This window comes from Lissotriton vulgaris, chromosome 5, assembly GCF_964263255.1.
Source record: "Lissotriton vulgaris chromosome 5, aLisVul1.2, whole genome shotgun sequence".
Taxonomy (NCBI): domain Eukaryota; kingdom Metazoa; phylum Chordata; class Amphibia; order Caudata; family Salamandridae; genus Lissotriton; species Lissotriton vulgaris.
In genome coordinates this window covers 1,494,062,932-1,494,083,546 of record NC_141693.1, presented here as the reverse complement: position 1 = coordinate 1,494,083,546, position 20,615 = coordinate 1,494,062,932, and the positions used below count along the sequence as shown (strand labels likewise).

Sequence of the window (20,615 nt, the reverse complement as noted above, 5' to 3'; positions counted from 1 at the left end):
AACGAGTACAAGGCCCTTGTCTCCCCAGAGTTTGCACCTGTGGTCACAAACACTTAAGATATCAACAGACAGACAAAACCGATAAATACAAAAGCCTGGGGTTGCACGTGTGATCACACAACCTCCGAGGTACCACCAACTATGACATCATCCTAGTATTGACACAGATAGTCACAACTTTCTCACTTTAAACAGATGGTCACACTATGGAGGTATCAATTTTGACAGATTACCGACGTGCTCCCAACGATCCGTTGCCAGCTACAACCCCTCCAATGGTCTTGTAACGCCCAGTGGCGGTACAAACGATGACATAACCCCAACAGCAGACATAGATGGGGCGAAACCCCGATGCAGCAGTCGACAGTCACACATACCACTGGTTCTACCACAGACACACCCCTTCCTACCGGTAAAGATGACCCTTCTGCAACTGTTGCCACAAATACAGCAACAACATTCCACCGCTTGTGGCAGTGCTGTCCCCTTACTGGAATATACACCACTTTCCCGCTACATCAGAACTTACGTATCGTCTCTCCTCGCGCAATCCCTTGAAGCACAACTCCTGGCACAATCCACGGAGGGCGCAGGTATGGGCAAAGTAGCGCAAGCAGTGTAGTGCACACAGGGACGACGAGGGCAGAGCCGTTCAGTGCACACAGGGGCGGTGCAAAGAAGACCTGGACTCTGTCTTGTCGGAGATGTCTTCCGTTTGCCTCAGGGTGAGAGTTGTGATTTCGGACAAGAGAGCTGCTTGGTTTGCACGGGGAGGATGAGGGACTCCTCAGCTTCCTGTCACCGGCCGCGTGTTTCCCATGAGCTTCCACTATGCACCGTGTGGGGAGGGGGGGCTGTCTAAAGCGTCCTTCTGTCTGGCAGTTGCTCCGAGTGTGCGTTGGGGGTGACAGTCTGCAGGTGGGGGGGTCTTGCCAGGGGCAGAGTGAAAGGAACGATTGGGGGTGTCTCTAAGGGTCCAGAGGGGAGGGCTCCCAATCTCCCGCCGCGGGCACCCCAGGAGGCTCCTCGGGCTTCTCCGCACGCCTCTTCCGCTCCTCCTGCCCGCGGCTTCACTGCTGCTCCCGCAGCCTCTCGTCATCCGCCTGGCAACGGTTTCCGAGCCGCCCCCTCCGCCCCTAAAGCGAGCCGCGCCCGAGGGGCGGGGAAAAAGAAGATGGGCGGGGTAGGACAAAAAAAAGGGCAGGGCCAGCGGAGCCGTAGCGCCGGAGGATGCGGAAGCAATGGGAACCTGCTCCCAAGGCAGGCCCACGGCTTGAGCTCTGCTTCGGTTGACGGAAAATCAGGAGAAGACCCCACCTAAAAGCATGGCAGGGTGTTAACTTAGCTGTAATGGCGCAGCTTGTGCACGAACCATGCTTGGGGGGGCGGGATCACGGCCTGAGTAGATACATTGGGATGGACTAATGGCGCAGAGGCGGGGCTTGGGCACGCGAACAGCCAGCGGGGCGGGACTAGAAAGGAAAGCCCCATGTAGGACGCCACGAGGGAAAACAGCAGACAGTGACAGTGCCCGCGAGGAGCCGCCTAAAGAGGAGAGGTCAAGTAGTGATTGACAGTCCAAAGACCAATAGAAGGCGAGCCAAAACGTTGAGACAACTCGGGAGCATGAGAGGGCGCTCAAGACACGCCTAGTCGGGGCGTGTGAGGCGGCGCGAGGACACCAGAGAACAAACCGCCACCTCCGCCCAGCCACGTCTGAGGCGGTGGGAGTGTGAGTTGGGGTGGGGAGAACGACCAGGAGAGACAGGAAGTTGAGCTAAAGCAGAGCGGGAGACGTAGAAATGAAAAGATCAGTAGTACAACGAGGGAAATGTAAAGAAAGACGGAACAGAGGGAAGGCGAAAAGTAACAGCTGAAGAAGGAAGAAAAGCTAGGAGAAATACTATGTAAGAGAGAAAAAAAGGCGGGAGCATAAAGAAAAAAATGGAGGACTGAATAAAAAACATGAAAGGGAGGTTAGAAGAAAGCAAGATCAGCGAAGAGCAAAAAGGGCGAAAAATGATGGGGGACGAGACAGTAAAAAGTACATAAGAAAAATAAATAAACAGCATGGAAATCAGAAAAGGGAACCCATCCGCTGGGCACAAGTCCTAAAACAAAATAAGTGGGGGGACTCAACAAGTTAGGCTGAATGAGTGTGACATCACAGCGCATGACCTCGCATGTGGCATCACAGGAAGTAAAACTGAAGTATAGATGAACTATCCTGCTTGCAGACTATGTTACTGGGCGGAATCACTTGCCATCATAGCTGCGCTCAATATGAGTCACAAATGAGCCAAGAAACACAGCACTAGCTGTGTACACAGATGAATATCAACTGGTAGAAACTAAATGCTGTATACAAAATTTTCCAGCATCCGCGACAAGAATTTTAGATTCTATTAAAGGCACGGAGGCGAGGATTAAGCTTCTCAAATCTTTACTACTACAAATAGCAGCCTATTTAAAAAAAATAATAATAATTTTAAAAGTTTTATATAACGCTAGCTTGACCCATGGGTAACCGAGCGCTTTACAAATACACAGGAGATAAAGGGTTCATTAAATAGCATGATCTAAGAAAGCAAAAAAAAAGATATAACCAAAAACATAATAATTAGGCAAACAGTGAGGAAGAGGGAGACAAAAAACCTAGGTGGTTGACACAGTCCAGTTACCACCTATCTTTGATGGTCTAGTTAGAGGGGAGTTATGTTATGTTATGTTGGGTTTTATAAAGCGCTCAGCTACTCAGGCAGAGTGTCCCGGCGCTATCAGACCTAGCAGGCACAGAGCACAAAAACTCGAAGAGATCATTGGCCGAACAGCCAGGTTTGAGATCTTTCCTGAAGGCAAGAAGATTCTCTATCTTCCTCAAAGACAAAGGCAGTGTATCTATGTATCTTTATTATACAGTTAATAAAAACCGTAATGTACAAACAGAGCGACGCATGTTAGATTAAAATTTTAGAATGTATAACATCGTGATCAGGTTCTCAAAACTGAGCGTTTATGCAGTGCAGTTAAAATGATATTAACGAACTTCCCAGCTCTTGCTAAGGCCTGGGCTGAATTGTTACTAAAACACAAGGTCGATGCTTCGCTGCAGTGTCTCAGCGATTGTTCCCGAAAGATGGGGATCAGTAGGCGACGTCGATCGGTAGCAAAGAATGGGCAGCAGCAAAGCAGGTGGAGCCAGGACTCATGTATGTAATTGCAGAACCTGCAAATGGGCTGCTCATTCCACCAAGCCCACTGTGGGTTAAAATCAAAGATGGGTAGGGCTAGCAGCCTCATATATAATATTTTGTTGGGAGTCTGGGGGTTGAGGGAGTAGTTAAAGTATAATTGAGGTTTCCCCTTGATATATGATTCATTCAAAGCAAATTATGACACTGAAAAGTTCGTTTTTAGATAGCCCAGCGACGTCAGTCTGCAATGAAACTGAGATGATTTGTTTTGTTATTGTTTTTTTCCACGTTAGCAGAGGGATAGTTGGGTTAGTGAGAGAGGTTGGTTCAATCTTTAATGTAGAGATGGCAAGGTGCAACTGTTTATGCCAAGGGGAGTGTTCGTCCTTAAACACAGCTTGTAGTTGCTCTTTCAAAGATTGTCCTGGTGCTCGTAAGGTGTGTATATAGTATTTGATTAGGTCTCCCAGGCAGTAGAGGTTTTCACATGTCAAGCCCAGCTCGAGTCTCATCCTCGACCTCCTCACGTGCTGCGGAACGGAGAAGATTTTCTTATAAGCTTTTGTTTGTAGGTTTCCCAGAAATACGTCCATTTTCCCGGGAAAGGCCAAGTGGCCGTAGGTCACTGCAGGTAGTAGTTTGGCCCGTAGCACCCTTAGGATTGGTTCGGCTGAAGGGCTGTGCAGATGACAAAGGCAGTGCATTCCAGAGTTGGGGCACCAGACGTCTAAAAGAGCGACCCCCTATGCGGGCTCGCCTAATTGATGGAACTGTGGCCAGCGCTAGCGATGCAGAACGTAATGATCTAGCAGGGTGGTGGAAGCCGATTCTATTCCTAAGGTAGCGAGCACCCGTATCATGGAGAGCTTTGAATGCCATGGTGAGTGTTTTAAAGGAAAAGGGAGTCAACTAGGTTATTAGAGTCTAGGTTAGTTGACATTGGTCAGTAAAGTATTTGTTGAGGAGACGGAGTTTCAGGTCCCTTTTGAAGCAGGAGAAGGAGGGGTTGCATCTGAGGACTCTAGGGAGTGAGTTCCACATCCTGTGTACATTCCCAGAAAAGGATCAGCACCGAGTGGTTTTCCTTTTCAATTTTGGAGGAAAGAGAAGAAATGAGTTAGTGCTTCTCAGAGTTCTGGATTTTCCCGCTTTTACCAGTTTATTGTTTAGGTAGTTGGGCGAAGGTGAGTGAAGGGTTGTGTGTAATGCAGTCCAGTTTGTGAATACATCTACCTTCCATCGGAAGCCAGTTGAGGGTTAGTGTGATGTGTTCACATCTTTTTACACCAGTTATGAGTCAAGCTGCCATGTTGAGGACTGACCTTAGTGGGGCTAGGTGAGCTTTGGGTGTCCCCATTAGGATGGTGTTCCCATAGTCCAGTTTGGAGAGGACTAGGGATTGTACTACTGTCTTGAGATCATCTTGTGGAATGAAAGGTTTAATTTTCTTGAGGTGTTGTAGTGAATAAAGCACACCTTTTGTAGAGTGTTTGATGTGGTCCTTCATTGATAGGTTCTGGTCCAGGGTAATGCCTAGTGACTTAACCAAGTCGGGTAGGACATGGGAGCAGTTTAGAGAGTTTAAGTCGTTTGCGTTGAACCAAGTTTGAATCTTGGTTAGTGTAACATTAAGGGGACGAATGTCGCTGGGAGATTTGATTTTGTAGTAGATTTGTGTGTCATCTGCATAAAGGTGGTAGTTAACTCCTGCTTTTTTCAGAATGATTGTCAGGGGTTCCATGAAGAGATTGAAGAGGGATGGTGAGAGGATGGATCCTTGTTGGACCCCAAATGTGACTTGTGTTGGTCTAGAGAGACAGGAGTTGATTTTAATTTGTTGTGAACTGTGCTGAAGGAAGGAAGTGAACCATTTTAGTACTATGCCATTAATGCCAGAGCGCCTCTTCAAAGTCTCAAGTAAAGCTGGATGATTTACTGTGTCGAATGCCGCTGATAAGTCAATAAGGATGAGGAGACAGGCTTAGCCTTCATCTATAGCTCTGTGGCTATCGTCAGAAATATTGAGCATAGCTGGTTTGGTGCTACAACCTTTCCTGAATCCCGATTGAAAGGTGTCGAGGAGGTTGAAATCGTCAATGTGTTTGTTGAGTTGTCGGAGAATGCACTTCGTTAGGTTTGGCTCATGGTTTCATGAGTATGGGTCTGATGGTCCTAGTTTAAGGTCCTGACGTGAGAGAAGAGTTGATGATTTTTGTCCAGAAAGGGGTAATGATTGAGTTTTTTTACTAATGTGGTTGGGAGGGGGTCCATAGTGTTTGAAGAGGGCTTTAAGCTTGCAATTATATTAAACACCTCGTTTTCCGACAAGAGTTCGAAGTCTGACCAGTAAGCATTTGTAAAGCCAGCGACCTTACCCGTCGGGAATGGTGTAGCCCGGCCTTTACTGATCTGTCGTTTCCGGCTTCTCCACAGGATCCCGAGTGGGAGCACGGAAACGAGACTACCAGCGAGTTCGAGGACAACGGGCCCTTTAAGTGGGCGTCGACATACGAGGGGGAAGCCCCGACCCTCCGTGACGTCACTGACTCTACATTGGTTAAAACAGGGGAAGTCTTATACGCCGTGTGGAAACACAGCGAGGAAGAAGGCGGAACATGAAGAGACGGAGAAGCGGAGTGTAACAGAAGACGGGACCCGAAGAACCGAAGCGGGAGTCTACAGTGGAACCGAAGGTGAAGCCGACCCACGAGGCGAGCCAGGAGGCCAACGTCCCTGCGGACCGCCGTGCCACACTCCCGAGGGAGGAGTGTGGCTGACACAGGTACGGCGGCGTTTGGTGGCTTGGATAGGCAGGCGTAACGCTAGTGCTTAGAGCGCAACTGTGTGTTCCACTCCCGCTGCATTTATCCCTTAGTCCTACCTTTCCTTTCCCTCACCCTACCCTCCTTTACCGTCTGTTCCCAACACCTCCTACACTGAGCACGGCAGTTATTAGTTATATACACTGGGTGTATACCTAACACTCCCTGGGTCCCCCTGGTGCAACCCCATTGGAGGACTGTGTCCTAACGGCTTTCCGCCTTGTTGGTCTTCTTTCTTTCATGTGGCGAGACCCCCGGTGCCCGAAGTGAGGACTCATCTTCCTGGGAAAGAACCTCTAGACGAACAGCGCCACGGACCCCAGTACCTTCGCACGGGAGAGACTAACATTCAGGACACGAAAGACGTTGGTCACTAAACCTTTAAGAGCTATCAAAATAAAACCCTCCTTAAACCCTACAGTTGGTGTCACGGTCGTCCCTTCACCCACGTCCACACTGGTGTCAGAAGTGGGATCCTCCCCTCCCAAAACGACCATGGCAATGGAACAAGTGATCCAAACGCTTATTGATGGACAACAAAAACTAGAGTGGGCAATAGGCCAACAGATAAGTACAGCTGATGCTGACCGGGACTTGTTCAAAATGTCTATGACCCAACAATTGGACGCCATCCAGAAAGTTGTACAAACTCCCCTCTCAACAACTGCAATGGGCAGAAGACCCGTAGGCCCACACCCATCAGGGGTAGCCTTACAAAAGTACGTGAGTGGGGAAGATCCAGACGCGTTCCTGCTGAATTTTGAGCGCGCAGCCAGAGCTTGCGGATGGCCGGAAGAGAAATGGCCTTTCTTTTTGGCGCCCTTACTCTCGGGAGAGGCTCAAACTGCCTATCAGGTAGCAAATCATGCAGGAACGTCTTCATATGCCGACATAAAAGCGGTGATATTAGACCACCTAGGGATGGATGCGGAGGCATACCGTCTACGGTTTAGAAAAGAGAAAGGAATACCGGGTGAGAATCCAAAGACCATGTATCTAAGGGTAAAGATGGCTGCTGAAAAATGGCTCAGGCCGGATATCCGGAGTAAAGAAGAGGTCATGTCCAGTATTATACTGGAACAGTTCATGGAAGTCTTACCATACGGCACACAGAGGTGGTTAAGACAACACCCCGGACTAACGGCGGCCCAAGCCATAGAAATGGCGGCCAACTATAACAGAGCAGCACCCCGGTCTTTTCCTTGGGACAATGAGAAAAATACCAAGGCCATACCATCCACATCCAAACCTGAGAAGAAAAAAACTGTACCAGAACCAATTAAACCACGTCAGTTCAAGCCGGAAGGTCCCCATATGAAGGGGCCACAGTGCTTCGAGTGCGGAGAATGGGGGCACATAGCCCGAATGTGCCCCCAACGAAGACCCGCGGAAGAACCCATGGAGGTCGGCTATATCCCAAGGACAGTCATGTACACCTCCGAAATGGGCCCATCCTTTTTCGTAAGGGTACGAGTTAACCAGAAGCTAGTGAAAGCCTTACTTGATTCGGGTTGTCGTCAATCAGTTGTTCAGGAACGACTTTTGCACCCAGACCGGATAGGCCAGGAAGGTACTGTTCTAATCAGGTGCGTCCATGGTGACGTCAAACCCTATCCTATGGCCCGAACAACCATACACCCAATAGGTAGAGAGCCTTGCTCAGTTAAGGTGGGGGTAGTAAGGTCTTTACCCGAAGAGTTGATACTAGGGGTGGATAACCCAGACTTCCTATCCTTATTCAAGAGGGAGTTAAAAGACCACACCGCAGAAGCTTACCTGTCAGTAGACCCATGGGTGTTAGACAGAGGGTTTAAGTTCGCACAGGCCAATGATCCTTCTCTATTGAATGCCTGGGAAGCAGCCCATCACTCTCAAACCTCTCCCTCAATGAGTTACCCCAGATTCAGGATAGAAAACGATCTGCTCTATAGGGAAAGTAAAGAGGGAGAGCCCACTCAACTTGTAGTGCCCAAGGAATTCAGGGAACAGATTCTTTTCTATGCCCATACACACCTAACTGCTGGGCATAGCGGTAGTGAAAAAACAACTCAGAATATCGTACGCCTCTTTTATTGGCTTGGTATATACAAGGAGGCAGACACATACTGTAAACAGTGCAAGGTATGCCAAAAAAAGAACCTGACTCGCCCGCCCGCAGTACCCCTACAACCAATGCCAATCATTGGGAACCCCTGGGATAGGGTGGGAATGGACCTAATTGGACCACTACCACGTACATCGCGTGGCCATACCTACGCTCTTGTTGTGGTTGATTACAACACTAGATTCCCAGAAGCCTTTGCACTCAGTACACCGACTACCAAGAACGTAGCGGACAAGTTGGTGGAGTTATTTTCAAGGGTAGGGTTCCCTCGCGAAATTCTCACGGACCAGGGAACACCATTTGTTTCCCGGATGATGAAAGAGGTGTGCAAAACGCTTGACCTACACCACATCCGAACGTCCGCCTATCATCCTCAGACGGATGGCCTCGTGGAGAGGTATAATAGGACCCTCAAAACCACCCTGAAGAAGTTACTAACTACCGAGAACAAGGATTGGGACAGAGTACTTCCTCTAGCGTTGTATGTGATAAGATCACAAGTACAGAGTAGTTTGGCATTTTCACCCTTCGAATTGCTCTATGGCCGCCAACCACGGTCCCTGTTAGAGATCACCAGGGAAGCCTGGGAAAATGAAGGAGCCGCTGAACAGAGAAATCTGTTGGAGTATACACAGCAGTTAAGATCTAGATTGGGCAAATTGAGGGACTTAGCATATTCAAACCTAGAGAAAGCTCAAGCTGCTCAAAAACGATACTATGATAAAGGGAAAAAATGGAGGACCCTAGAAAAAGGAGACTGGGCTCTGGTGCTTCTACCTTCGTCCACCCAAAAGTTTCGGAGTGAGTGGAAAGGCCCCTATAAAGTTGTAGATACTTACGGGCGTACCACATACAGCTTGCAAATGTCCCAGAATAGGAGACAAACTTTCCACATTAATCTCCTCAAGAAATGGATTGGTCCATGTCCCCGCCAGGCTAACTTAACCTTACCAGAAGAAAGGAGTGGGTCCACCCTGAACCAACTGCCAATGAACCCAGAATTGTCTGAAGTAGAACAAGAAGAGTTGAGGTCAACTCTACTCCCCTTCTCCCCTATCTTTTCAGACACCCCTGGGTGTACCCATTTGGCGGAACATCAAATACGCACAAAAGAAGGACAGATAGTAAAACAAAGACCTTATCGCATTCCAGCTGCAAAAAGGGCTGATGTAAGAAAAGAGGTGCAGGACATGCTTCGTCTAGGGGTGATAAGACCTTCTAAGAGCAATTGGTCCTCTCCCATAGTCATGGTCCCTAAACCTGACGGGTCTACCCGTTTTTGCATGGACTTTAGGGCCCTGAATGCTGTGTCCTCTTTTGACGCATTTCCAATACCCCGGGGGGATGAACTAATAGAGCGGATAGGGGATGCTCGCTACATTACCACCCTTGACCTGACCAAGGGGTATTGGCAGGTGCCACTCAGGGAGGAGGATCGCCACAAAACAGCCTTTGCAACGGAAGATGGGCTCTTTGAGTTTACTGTCTTACCGTTTGGACTCAATGGAGCCCTCGCTACCTTTCAGCGGTTAATGAACAGGGTACTGGCAAAACACACCTCATACAGTTCGGTGTATCTGGATGATATAGTCATCTTTAGTTCATCCTGGAAAGAACATCTGGTACATGTATCCAACATCTTAACCGCACTACAGGCAGCCGGACTCCATGTGAATGCAAAAAAATCAAGGGCCGCATTCCCAAAGGTGAAATACCTGGGATTCATGCTAGGGGAGGGAGTCATAGCCCCTCAGGAGGAAAAGATCAAGGCTATAACCGGTACTCCTTTTCCAGCCACAAAAAGGGAATTACGTGCGTTCCTAGGTCTTATAGGGTACTATAGGAGATTCATCAAGAACTTTGCAGACCTTTCAAGTCCCCTAACAGACCTTTTGCAGAAACACGTAAAGAACGCTCTGCCAAACCCACCATCAGACGGAGCCATCAAAGCCTTCCAGACTCTAAAGACTGCCCTTACCACAAGCCCGGTCCTCATACCACCTAACTTTGAGAAACCCTTTTCCCTGGCCACTGATGCCTCTGACACCGGCATTGGGGCTGTGCTGTCACAGGAAGGGGATGACGGAGCTGAACATCCCATACTCTATGTCAGCAGAAAGCTCCACCCCAGGGAACAGAAATACCCCACGGTGGAAAAAGAGTGTCTCGCCATCCGGTGGGCTATTGACAAGCTGAGGTACTACCTGGAAGGTAAAGCTTTCGTCCTATACTCAGACCACGCACCCCTCCAGTGGATGCAACGACATAGATCCCAGAACGCTAGGATATTGCGTTGGTTTCTCTTCCTGCAACCGTTTGCCTTCAAGGTTGTGCATCGGAAGGGGGTTGACAATGGAAATGCTGATTTCCTCTCCAGAATGCCCATTCTCCCCGATCGGGAGAATCCAGGGGGGGAGGAATGTAAAGCCAGCGACCTTACCCGTCGGGAATGGTGGAGCCCGGCCTCTACTGATCTGTCGTTTCCGGCTTCTCCACAGGATCCCGAGTGGGAGCACGGAAACGAGACTACCAGCGAGTTCGAGGACAACGGGCCCTTTAAGTGGGCGTCGACATACGAGGGGGAAGCCCCGACCCTCCGTGACGTCACTGACTCCACATTGGTTAAAACAGGGGAAGTCTTATATGCCGTGTGTGGAAACACCGCGAGGAAGAAGGCGGAACATGAAGAGACGGAGAAGCGGAGTGTAACAGAAGACGGGACCCGAAGAACCGAAGCGGGAGTCTACAGTGGAACCGAAGGAGAAGCCGACCCACGAGGCGAGCCAGGAGGCCAACGTCCCTGCGGACCGCCGTGCCACACTCCCGAGGGAGGAGTGTGGCTGACACAGGTACGGCGGCGTTTGGCGGCTTGGATAGGCAGGCGTAACGCTAGTGCTTAGAGCGCAACTGTGTGTTCCACTCCCGCTGCATTTATCCCTTAGTCCTACCTTTCCTTTCCCTCACTCTACCCTCCTTTACCGTCTGTTCCCAACACCTCCTACACTGAGCACGGCAGTTATTAGTTATATACACTGGGTGTATATCTAACACTCCCTGGGTCCCCCTGGTGCAACCCCATTGGAGGACTGTGTCCTAACGGCTTTCCGCCTTGTTGGTCTTCTTTCTTTCATGTGGCGAGACCCCCGGTGCCCGAAGTGAGGACTCATCTTCCTGGGAAAGAACCTCTAGACGAACAGCGCCACGGACCCCAGTACCTTCGCACGGGAGAGACTAACATTCAGTACACGAAAGACGTTGGTCACTAAACCTTTAAGAGCTATCAAAATAAAACCCTCCTTAAACCCTACAGTTGGTGTCACGGTCGTCCCTTCACCCACGTCCACAGCATTATTTTTTAGTTGGAGGCAGACCTGGTTGTCCTTGGTATAATCTCTTTCTGTTTGGTCCAGGGTGCTTGAAGGGGGGCAAGTTAAGAGGGAGGGAGGATTTGAGGTTTGGATGAAGAATTGTTCAATTTTTGTGACTTTATCTGTGAAGAAGCAGGCACGTTCTTAGCAACAATATTTGGTGGCTTTGCTTTCATGTGGGGATGTGACGTTTGATTGCCTTTTAACAATGTTGAAGAGTTTTCTAGGTCTACTTCGCCTGGTCTAGTTGGTTACGGAAGAAGGTGGCCTTTTCTCTGAAAATGTGTTTTTTATAGGCCAATCATGCAGATCTAAGTTGCACTAGGTGCAAAGTCGATGGGTTTAGTCTCCAAGTCCTTTCCGAATGTCTGAGTTGTCGTCTTTAGTTATTAAGATCCACGGTGAACCAGAATTTAGATTTGATCGGTCTCAGCTGTTTGAGTTTGAGTGGCACTACTTGATCTAACACCTCCGTCATAGTTGAATTAAAGTGAGCTGTGAGGTCATTAGCCGTCAAAGTGGAAAGCTGATGCTGTAGATGGGCACAACTCCTGGATTCAAGTTTCGTTATAGGGACTTCTTTGATGTTTCTGGTCCAGTGCTTCAGTTTGTCAGGTTTTGTTGGAATCTGACATGCATGTCAATATTAAATTGTGAATGATGGCTAGTCCGCCACCCGTTTTGATTGGTCTGTCGAGTCTGATGATGTTGTAACCTGGAGGGGCGGGTGGGGTGAGTATGTCAAGAATGGGGGTAGAGTGGTAATTGAGCCAGGATTCTGTGAAGAATGCAATGTCTATTTCTTCAGCGAGTAAAACTTCAGCAATGTCTGAATAAAAAAACAGTAAACACACTCTAATGAAAAATACTCGTAGTAGTAGTTCCAAGTAAGTTTATTCTTCCAGTAGTAACAGCACAACGGGCAGGAGGCAGACAGCGTAGTTACTACAGCGTGTCGACGCCTCATGACAATTCTAAACTGACGGGCTCATCAGGTCGTTCTAGAACGCCAGCTGACACGTCATAACACTGTAGGCACCCATTATGGTAAGGGTGCCCAGGGAGAGGGGAGAGGGGTGAGGGAGACCTATGTTACAACACATCTCATTCCTAAAGGTGGGGAAAAGGAGGGGGAACCTAAACAGCTGCAAAGCAGTTAAACATAATACAATATACAGTTCCAAGTACATTTCCTTTAGATCTGATAACCCTGCAGGCAGTGGTAACCAGTGACCCATTGCTAATAACACTCAAAATCCTTAAACCAACATGGTTTGGCAATTGCACGCCCAGTCCTGGTCGTGTTGATTTCACTGTTGGTCTTGTTTACCACAGACTCTTGCAGACTCACTGTGGCATGTCTCTGAGCCTCCCCTTTACCTGCATCACTGGTAACTACACTCTCATCTAGGGTTGCTTCAGCAGGTGTTACATGCATACCTTGGATCTGGTCATCCACACTGTGGGTTTCTAAATCAGAATCAACACCATAGGTGTCTATGTCAGAATCAAAACCCTACACATTTCCCATACTCTTTTTTTCTATGCACACCATCCTCCTATAGTTCTGGGTACGAGTCTGCTTCCCCTTGGCCCAATCGCACACTCGTTCTCTTACTCCTAGACAGTACCGAAAAGCGCCAGACCTTACCGTCGCTCAGCAAAGCTGAATTGCAAAAAATTCTCTTTACCTCTAAGGGGTGGGTGTAGCGACTCTGCCCTTTCTATATGAACCCTGTGCGTCTTACTCTTACCATGTCAGCTACCTCCAGTGATACTGGCTTGCAATCGTGTTTCAAATCGTGATGCTCTTTACTATTTTATTGTGAGCGTTTAAAGTTCTCTTTCACGGTCTGCGGGACCATTCAGCCCTCCTGGCTGTTTCCAGCCATCCCACATTGTCTTTGCAGATGAGTGTCCTACCTCTCATTAAGACAAAGGTACTTCAGCCCATACATTTATTTGGAGCTACTCTGTACACCCACACCATTTTGTACAATTCATTTTTCCAGGCTAAACCATTATTGTTTGCCAGCTGCACTATGCCCTTGATGACACAGTTAAACCGTTCCACCGCACCATTTCCGGCGGGGTGGTTAACAGAGGTGGTTTTGTGCATTATGCCATTCCTCTCCATATACTTTTTGAAGTAAGCCGCCATGAACTGGGGCCCATTTTCGCTTATGATGAACTTGGGCCAGCCCTCCCTAATGAAAATCTTGTCGAGGAATTTGGTGATGCTGCTAGAGTCAGTTTTATGGAGTATGCCCACCTCAGGCCATTTTGAGAAATAATCTACCACCACCACAATGTGCACCTGATCATCCTGCTGCTCCCTTTTGGGTCCAACTAAATCAATGCCAATTCTCTCCGAGGGCATTTCCGGGCTGGACATGGGATGTGATATGTGTCTGAAAGGCACCTGTGACTTATCTGAGTTCTCACATTTAATGCAGTCCCTCACTTTTTTTTCAGTGGCAATGTCACATCCAGGCCACCAGTACCACAGTTTGACCCTACTCTTGGTTTTGCTTATTCCTAAGTGCCCTTTGTGGCAAACCATGAAGAACCTTCGTCTTAAGATTTCAGGGGGTACTACCTTGCCTTGTCTCAAAACTAGGCCCCCTTCCAATGACAATTCGTCTCTGAGTTCCCAGGATTTTCCTCTTTTCTAGCCAACCACCCTTTATTATTTTACCTAATTCTTGCAGCGTGTCATCATCTGGAGCTCTTGTCCACTCATCCTTAGAAATCCCAGGGAATTCCTCGATGATATTGGCCACACAAAATTCCTCACCCACGTCCTCAACACATTCATTCATGGAGAGGAGCAGGCAGCTCAAGAAGTCCGTAACCAGATTCTTGGAACCTAGGAAATACTGCACATTGTAATCAAAATCTAACAATCTCACCTGTGGAAAATTGTTACGTTTTGGTGAACATCATCTGCGCCATCTTGCCTTTTTCTGATGCCACACTTTTGTCATGTGTCCCCACCATTTTAGCTGCTCTGATCAGAACCACTCTCTGCGCGCCCCTGACCCCCAACACGGACCTTCACCCTCACCAACACCCCCACGCACTGATCACTCCCGCTCCCAGATGCCTTGAGCGTAAGCGGCAGCCATTTTAAGCACCATGGCCTCCCTGCCCCTTCCCTGATAGCCAGCGCGTCTCTCGCTCTCCTATCCGCGCAGGTATCCCCCGCACGCTGACAACCCCCTCGCTCTCACATGCCTTGGGCCATAAACCCCTCTTCAGCGCAGCTCTGCCACAGAATCCCATCCTGTTCCCAGCGCGACACCTCCCTTCATTCCTTTCATGGTCCCAAATCCTTTGATACAAACCCCTTTTCCTGTGTCCCCGTTTGTCTTCCTTGTTCCCAGGCCGCCACCTGGCCCTGCGGATACTGTTTATTACCCCGTACAGTAGGAAGCTTCCCCTCCCCATCAAAAGACCCTCGAGCCGATCAAAGCCCCCACCCTATGAGATCCGATCAACTCCACGCGTTCCGTGAATCGGCGGAATGCCCTGCTGCGCGACAATCATCACCTGTTGTGACCGGGGTGGGGAATTCAACTGTAAATGTATGTGGGAACGGGCCTGAAGGGGAGATTCCGAGGATGTTCTTTCAAATATCAAAGTGTTGCGAGAATGTGTTACGTGTAATAAAGGTCATAAACCCTAGTATAAGAGGCCAGGCCTCAGAGATGTGGTTAGAGCACCTCGTGACGATACTTGCTGTCTGAATTGATGTGTTCTCCTCCGGAGAGAATAAAATCCTCGTTTCCTGCCTTCCAGTCTCCAGCGCCTGCTTCTTCATTGATTAATATTGGTGGGTCATAGAGGCGACACCGCCGGGCAACATAAAGGGGTCTTTGGTTACTGGTTGTCTTTGAACCCTTTTTAACAATTGGCGTCCCAAGCGTGGGGCCCATCAGCGACTCGTGGATCCAGTGGGAGAGGTCCTGACGACAGAGTGAACGACTGCAACGATCGGAAGGTACCCTGTCCGATAGACCCTCGTCTGACAGCCGATCATCCGAACTTCACTGGTTCCGAACAGACCTCTCTCGAGTGATCTGCGGTCCTGACTGGGAACCATCAGGAGTGCCGCAAGGAGTACGAAGAGAAGAGGACGATCGGGCGCTGGATTCGGAAGACAAGAAACTGTCCATGCGGTCCGGGTAAGGTCGTGTAAACACGACGAATTGCGAAAGTGATTGATAATTGATGAGAAAATACTAGTATTACTTTTTGTTAATTTATTTGGAGGTTCACTGTCTGCAAACGGAGAAACAACAGGCTCTCCCTTTATAAACAGTGAAGGATAGGTACGCATCCGTCGGACCTATCTTTCTCCCCCACTGAACAATTGCCCCTCCCCCATTGATTAACTGTTATAGATTGTTTTCTGGAGATTCTCTGTCTGCAAACAGGGAAGAATAGGTCCCCTCTTTGCAGATAGTGAAAGGGTAGGTGACGCGGACCTTTGCGAGCCTACTTATTCTCCCCATTGACCATATTGATTTTTTATTTTTTGACCTAACATTGATTGCTCAAGATTGGTTCATGAGGTATTCACTGCCTGCAAACAACGTAGAATAGAAATATTCTGTCTAGTCTTTGCACGCAGTGATAAGATAGGTAGTGCTGACTATTATCCCCATTGCGATCCGTCATGCCTGTCTTCTCCCCACTGGTTAGTAGCCTGTTTAGCCCGGACCGCTTATTAGAGATGAACCATCCGGCTCCGCTGGAAGGCACCCCTAATAAGGACATGTTCATGAAGCATGGATTAATCGCTATAGCCTATAGCCAGCTGTGGCATAAATATACGAAAAAGGATCGAGAAAGTCAGTGGCCACTGATAGGATCCTTCGATCTTGACAAAATAGAAACGGTAGAAATAGCCCTTCGTAGGAATGAAACAACACCTATTATGCTCGATAGTCTCGGTATGTGGCGCAAAGAAGCCACACGACGAAAGGAAAGCGATGAAGTCAGAAAGGGTGAAGAGACACGACGGACAACCCTCCAAACGTCTAGTAGGCAAAGGGAAGGGCCAGTGATGGCACAGTTCCGAGGAGTAGACATGAAAAGGGAACGGTGTAAAGGGATGTGCCGACAGAACAACCCCGGGACACAACAACCCGAAAGTAATCCCCCGACACTATGCACAGGACGAACAGATTTAAAACAAAACCAATGTGCTTTCTGTAGATGCCTCGGGCACTGGAAAGCCCAATGCCCGACTCTACAGAGCATAGGTAAGAGCGGAGGGTCGACAGAAAGAACTGGCCGACAGAAAGGGAAAAGGCGCGAGATAAAAACCAATCAGACTAGCACGGACAGGACGGATAGAACCACCACGTTTGATTATGCTCGATGGCACAGATTTCGTCAGACCAATTTTAACGACATGTTAGAGTTCTGGGACTGATTGCTCTCTGTTGCTCCCCCACTCTGAAAAACAAAAAAAAACAATTACAGGCCAGTGTAAACAACCCCCGCTAGAGAAAGGACTCAAGGAAGCCAAGCATCTGTTATATAATTTAGGATTTAATTACGGTAAAAGATAACACACAACCAACGGTAAATAGAATAACTAGTAAAACACTCTCTAAAGCAAACTGTACTAATAGGAGAAATACAAAACATATTACGCTCACTCCGGAAGTCCTCGAAATTTAACAGTTTGACGGTCCCGCCCACCCGAAACACATAGCACGTGTGGGGCGGGGCCTGCCAACAGCCATAGACCAAAAGAGATCGCCGGCGAGAAGGTACAGGAGGCTCCTCAAAGCAGGCAATGAAATGGTCTTCCCATACTACCCTTCCAGGGATGGCGTCCCCCGGGCCACGAGTAGGGAGGGGGCGGATGCAAATGACCCCCTCCCTCGTATCTCCTGGTCCGGCCATCACGAATTCCTCCTTCGAACTGATGCAGGGTGGGCTGGGAGGGAGAGGCGACGCGGACGAACCTCTCCCACCTCCACAGGTAGGAGGTTTCCCAGCCCCGGCCCGGCGCCGATGTCCTCCAGCCGGGCGACGGCCATATACCTGCGCAGCACAGAACTTACAATGTCCGACGGGCATACTTGCGCAGCACCGGACGTACAATGGTCCCCCAAGAGTCGGAATCAGGGGTGTAGGGTGGTCATCATGTGCACCCCTGATTCAAAGGGACGGCGTGGGATGCGCCGGGAGAGGGAGACGGCACGGATGAGCCTCCCTCACCTCCCCAGATGAAGGCTCCACAGCTGCACCCTGGCGCCCCGAACCAAAATGCCCTGCTCCAACAGCATGATGTTCCGCTTTCATCACCACAAGAAGTTTCTTCCACTCCTGATAGATACGACGAAGGGCGGCAGCTGCAGGGTCTCAAAATGGCGCCTGGGCCCTCTGGAAGGCGGGTCTAGGCCGCTGGAGTAACTTTGTCCGAAAATTGCAACTCGGGCACTTGCCCACCTGGGCGCAAGCCCCCACCATCGACAAACATCCCCTCGACTTTGAAGATTCTACCAAAGTCCCAAGAGCCCTCGGCCCCTTCAGGCTTCCGGTGGGGAACAGCTGCATTGATCACTAATGGAATAACCACGGCACAGCAGCAAGATGGCGGTGCTCTCGTGTCTGCACCAGCTTCAGTCTGAACCACCCAGGAACATTATGGGCTAACAAACTCGAGTAAGTTCCGGCTGAACATCAACATGACCCGGTAAGAAAGACTCTACCTCCCTCCCTCTCTTGATTGACGGTCCGCACCACCAGCCCCTCTGTTAGCACAGGTTTTTTGAACTGCCGAAGGGGACCCTGGTCCAACCGCCAATCGTCGGAGACATTTTTGCCCCTGATGCTACTTCCGGACTAAACCGGCCTCGCCCAAAATGGCGCCGGTATCAATAGGAACTAACGGATGCCTCGTGGTGTTCCTTAGCTAATGAGACTTGATGTACTAAGATATATATACGAACCTTTGCGCACTTGATGAAAAAGGGAGGAGGGTTCACTTGGCGAACATTCGAAAGGGGGTCCCGTAAAAATGTTGATTCCAATGAACGATTTATTTTGATATTTATTGTAACTGGTACATAACGTCGCTTGTGATGCACACCCACGGTATACATCTAGGAAATGCGATTACGATGAGTTTGACTGTGTTTCCATTTATGAACTGAAATGCCCCTGATCCCTCATCACGCAATGAAACGTTTTTAGTTACTTGCAAATAATTAATTAGGCCTTTTTTAACATGTTCTTGTGCTACAAAATAACCCCCCTACTGTATGTGCTTCCATCGTCGACATGTCCGGCCAAAATATGATTGCACTCTCACATTTTACGTACTGAACGATTATGCAAATAAAGGTTTTCCAAACTATGAATAGGCATCACATGCTTTTGTAAATGTGGGAATTGGTGGGAGGGCTTTTTCTGTGCGCAACCGTTCTGCTCTTTTTTTAAGGTTATCTGAAAAAAATGGTTGTTCGGCCCTGGAGTGATGATCGAATCAAAGGTATGATACGCTGCCTCCAAAATATGCGACTAAGCTCAGGAACTAACGTATGAAGAAGGACCTCGACTTCTGAGAATGGGTAAAGTAAAGCGGTGTGATTGATAGAATGTTATAAAGGTATGGTGGTCGAAGGTACTAAGGGACAGGGTTGACCGAAGAACTGATATGCCTTAGAACATCACAGCTTTGGGAATGATTTAAGGATCCCGATGGCCAGATACTTCTACAAAACCAGGTACCTCGCGCTAGGCACCTCTGATTCCTTTTTAGCGTTTCCCTACACACGATCCATAATGCCACCCTCGAACCCCCCCATGAACCACCTATCACACTGCCCCCTCCCCCTCCTTCTTGGCTCTAGAAACCAAGACCCCAGAGATTATATCCCGAGGAGATAAGACGAGTAAGTGGTAAGTAAAGGTCTTTTCGTGCCCATACGTTTGATATGCTTGAATGTTGCCCCCCCCTTCCTTTTTCCTCCTACCTTTCTCACCCTCTGCAGGTTACCTTGGAATCACGACCAGGAGATAGTAGAGATCTGGTACCACGCCATGTCCGATACCTGAAGCAGACCTACACTGCGAGATGGCTCCTAAAGATACCCAACTCAATGCATGTCCTTATGTCTAACGTTGGGTAATGCACTGAATAGCCTAAATAATACACGGTCATTCTCCATGTCACACGTGTACTATTTAGCTTATTGTTGCTCTCTCTCTCTCTCTCTCTCTCTCTCTCTCTCTCTGTCTCTCACTCCTCCACACTTTTACTCTTCCTAGCGACTGGCACCTAATTGGCGAACCTGGTGCACCACCTAATTGGCCCCAAATACCACAAGTATTTGCACAAATTTGTCCTAAATGAAATTATATCGATACCACGTTACTACCTCTCCTTTTCTGCTAAATATGGATGAAAATTAAATTGGCCAAAAGGAAAGGGACAGGTAAGACGACTAAGGTTCCCTAAATTTGACCCACAGTCAGGGAACTACTTGTCAGTGGCTTCTATGATAAAAAATGTCTATGGTCATGCAACCTTCCCCGTCCCAAGTTGTCTCCGTACCCCAAGCAGTAAAAATGATCAAGACATCCCCGTCTTCCCAGAATGCCCCCAGTTTCGTATCAGCTGCCCGGAAGGAGAGTCCGAAGAATGTCCCTTGCCCCGATACGCTACGTTACTAATAGTCTCCCATAAGGCTCCTCTCACCCCACAGATAAGTTAAATAGTCATCGCAAACCCCGAAGTTTTTTTTGATGAAATAACCATGTTGTAAGAGACTATGTAGAAATTAGAATGATGTGTGCAAAGTTAAAATCAGATCGGAAAATACAAGAACTTGTTGCGATAAAACCTGTTGAAAATAAAATGTTTAGCAGAAAGATAAGGTGCAATGGTATAATGAAAAATCGTTTAGCCTGTGTTCATCCCTCAGAAAGATACCTATCAGATTATGGTGAATAGCACGTTGCACTTTTTCATAAAATGCAAAGCCCTGAAGACCGATCTAGTCTTGCAGAGGCTTGTACTAGGGAAATAGGTCTCTGCCAGAAGAACTGACATGACTGTAATAAACGAATGCAATAAATGGGTATCAGACCTCGTACCACG

The 20,615-nt window shown here is 48.5% G+C and overlaps 1 protein-coding gene across 7 annotated transcripts in view; it reads right to left on the bottom strand.

Moving 5' to 3' along the window:
* Positions 1-1,137, bottom strand: part of ATP2B4 (ATPase plasma membrane Ca2+ transporting 4) — a 780,797-nt gene extending 779,660 nt beyond the window's left edge. For 5 of the 7 annotated variants that reach the window (XM_086923502.1, XM_086923496.1, XM_086923498.1 and 2 more), the window contains exon 1: positions 530-1,137. The gene's annotated coding sequence lies outside the window, so the exon portion shown is untranslated. The remainder of the gene's footprint in view (positions 1-529) is intronic. The other 2 variants (XM_086923497.1, XM_086923499.1) reach the window with 2 other exon arrangements.
* Between the last annotated feature and the right edge of the window lie 19,478 nt (positions 1,138-20,615).